General features: G+C 38.8%; 1 long non-coding RNA gene across 1 annotated transcript in view; it reads left to right on the forward strand.

Annotated features, from left to right (window-relative positions):
• LOC134196416 (uncharacterized) overlaps positions 1-605 on the forward strand; it is a 715-nt gene extending 110 nt beyond the window's left edge. The window contains exons 1-3 of the long non-coding RNA XR_009972525.1: positions 1-80; positions 169-286; positions 351-605. The exon at positions 1-80 is cut by the window's left edge and continues 110 nt beyond it. This is a non-coding gene — a long non-coding RNA (uncharacterized LOC134196416). The remainder of the gene's footprint in view (positions 81-168; positions 287-350) is intronic.
• Positions 606-3616: the final 3011 nt, after the last annotated feature.

Here is a 3616-nt window from a genome sequence, read left to right on the forward strand (position 1 = left end):
AGGCTCTTTGCAAATTAAGGGATCAAGACGGCTTTGCGAAGTACCGGAGTCAAATTGAACGAGCAACGAAATTGACCACGGTAAGTTATAGTTTACAGTACCAATCATTGATTATTTGTTATACTTTGGACTGTTTGACCGTGCACTAAAACTGCTAAAAAATTTCAGATTTCAGCTGCAAGAAACCATTGAGGGAGAAAGGTACACAAATTAACGCATTGCAGAAAGACTAACAAAATCGTTCAATTACCATCTTCAAAACTATGCTTTTGGCGTAAAAGAAATGGTAGGTTTGGGTCTGACGGTGATCTATCATGTTGTGTTGATGAAGTTATGCTTTTACATTACAGTTCTGGAATGATTGTGTTTGCTGGCACAGATGGTTAATAGACTTTGCGGCTGCGGTTGAGCAATTTTTCACTTTAATAGCTGATAACAACAAGGCTGAGAAAACTGAGAAAGATATAATGGCTAAAGTAATTTTAGTTATCCTTATTCTTTACTCAAAACGCATGTAGAACAGTGCTTGGTGTCTGCCAAGGAGTAACGTTTCCAGCACCAGTTTGCTTTGGACTTGACTTGCTTAGCAAATATACAGCAGAAACGGGGCAAGTTTGGAGTCTGTCGTTGCATAAACGGAACTAATGAAACAGCAGGTACCGTTAACATATCTAAACAATATGATTGAGGATTTGATTGGATTAAAATGTGCTCTCAGTAAATTTTGCTTGTAAGAAAACCGAGAAAATGATAAAGGCAATGACGTTGGGCAATTTAGAGACAAGACAGTCACATTAGAAGGTAAAGTTTGAGCACCAGTTAGAAATGCTGAGAACACTCTCCGATTACATACTTCTGGCGAAAAGATTAATTCTGTTTGGCTTGTAGTATTAGCTATACGTTGTGACAATGTCTCCGAATGGACGCGCGTGCTAGGAGTCGTGGACATGCAATCCCGGAGTTTTGTGAGCGTACGACCCCTGAGGCGCATTTCTAGTCTCCTCTTACTCGCGTAATCCGGTTAAGCTCACCCAAACTCCACAAAATAATTCGTGCACCGTGCCACTGACGACAGTTACGTGTGTGCAGCTCTAGATCTGCAAGTGCAGTTGATAGTTGGCATTAAGCTACATCTAATGTACAGACTTGAAAGATGCTAAAGTTACAAAACTACTAAGTGTTAGGTTGCAGTCATGGCAAAACATTAATGCAAACATACCAGATCAAGTAGAAAACGTGTGAACTAATGACAGCAGCAGGAATATCCGGTATGCAAATGTTTGTCTCTTCCCTGCTATCTATGTGGTCTAATTAGCACCTAGAGATGGGATTTAGAAGTGAACGACTACACAATCAGAGAGTAACAACAACAACCAGCATAAAATAGGCAAACGTAACGCCTATGTAGAAGATAGCCTGGGAGCGTTATTACTAAATTCTCACAATCATATGTTCCAACTGAATATTGTTATGCTCGTTCGTAGATTCCAGCTTGGATGGATTGCAACCATTCATTCTGTAACTAATACAGGCGAATGTTATAGTTACCAGATACACTTTGTACACTAATAGCCAACCAGACATTACCAACTAACCGGCAAACATGCTGTAAACCTACAACCGAAACTCTTCTTACAAAAACAGATTGCAGATGCACTCAATGGAATAACGACAACATTGTATAGTACAGAAACTATAGAAAATAGTAACTGTATGAGAGTATAGCATATCAGTCTAAGTCAGACAAAATCACAGCTTCTTGTCATGTCAACAGATAAAGAAACCATCAAGTATTCAATCACATCTTAAAAAATACAAATACCAACATAACTTGACATCTTTGCAGTAAACAGGTAACACCTTATACAGACATGCAGTTCTAGTCGGTAGTAGAGATAGCATTTATAGCTTTGTAAATTACATCTGCTGATGGCCGATTGTCATGGCATGACGACCAGCTAGCTCTTGATAAATCAGCCCACCTTTTAGCTTTACCCGGACGCAGACTACACTGCTGCTGTTGCTGTTTACCCTGAAAAGTAGAAATTCCTTGCCCTACCTCATGTTGTTGCTGGTAGCGCTTGAAAACAGACATTTCGTGCTGTTGCCCATACTGGATCTCTTCACCAATAAATTCTTCATTGCCTGGACGAAGTTTTCCTTCCTCTACAAGCTGAAAGAAAAGCTGCAATTGAGGTCGTGGTGTGACTTCATGAACTCATTTTTTGTTCCATAGCTCCCACATGATAATTCCAAAACTAAAAATATCTGCTGTTTCTGTGTACGGTTTTGCACTAAATACTTCTGGTGCCATGTACCATAGTGTTCCACATGCTGTACCTCTCACTTGTTTGATTGGCTTGGCCAGTCCAATGTCTGCAAGACGCACTCTTCTCTGGGTTGTTATCTACAGAAAGCACGCTTTACTGAAACAATACTGAGTCGATCATGTTACTAGTAGTAAGCATATTGATAACCTACGAGCACATTGTCAGGTTTCATATCTCGGTGAATGATGCCATTTTCATGTAGATAACGAATCCCACTGAGCATATCCAGAGCAAGTGTTCTAGCAATCGGAATTCCTTTTAGTGTATAAGCTGGCTCTTCTTTTGCATCTTTAATAAAAGAAGCCAAAGTTTCGTACCCACACCATTCGTACAGCAATCCTATCTTGAGAGGGTCTGATGAAGGTTGTACTGACCCATAGAACTTGACAATGTTCTCATTGTTGCATTTCCTGGCAAATAACAAATTTGAAAAATGTAGTAAAAGATACTTTAAGGATCATAATTGTTGATACCTGCAAATATCAATTTCTTTCTTTACATCAGATACTGTTTGCTGCGTTAATGTCATCTTTCATTACTTTCAATGCAGTTTTAGCTCCTCCACGAATGATTACTTTGTAAACTTCACTTATACTTTCACTACCTATTGGTAGTTTTTGTTGGGGTCATAAGATTTCAGAGCTGGTAAATTTGTGATGCATGCATTGAAAAGTCATCATCAGCAATTTACCGTTTAAATTCTGGCATGTACGCAGCAAGTCTTGATACTTTAGAACATTCTCCTGTTCTGCCTGTTCACTTGCATTTAACTTCATTTCAAGTTCTTCTAATTCTTGAGGAATTGCGTCTAATACAGCTTGCACAGGCATGCAAACAAACGTCAGCAAATTCTTGACTATCTCAAATAACTTGTCTTCGTTTACGATGAAGTCGTCAAATGCAGTTTGTACATTTTGCTTAGAATTTTTTACCTTATAATATATAAAAGTTTCTTTTATCCAGATAACTACTGAAGCAATCACTATGCTCAGACTTATCAGTCTGTCTGGAATTACTGCACCAGGAACAAATGCTACTGTTGACATCTCCAATTCACTCTCCATCTTTCGGGCCATTGCAAAGTTTGTGTAAATCCCTATGGCTGTCCAAAGACTGATCGTTACTATCACAGACTTCAGAACATCTAATATTCCGTTTACTCCTGAGGATGATGCTGAGATGTTGTTGGTTGCACATGCATAATAACCACCTAGGTCTAGATTAGCTTGAACTAGCAACTTTATCTGCTTTAATAACATTTTGATCCAGTGTTGTTTTTGCTCATT

The sequence above is a fragment of the Corticium candelabrum genome, chromosome 1 (assembly GCF_963422355.1).
Source record: "Corticium candelabrum chromosome 1, ooCorCand1.1, whole genome shotgun sequence".
NCBI lineage: Eukaryota > Metazoa > Porifera > Homoscleromorpha > Homosclerophorida > Plakinidae > Corticium > Corticium candelabrum.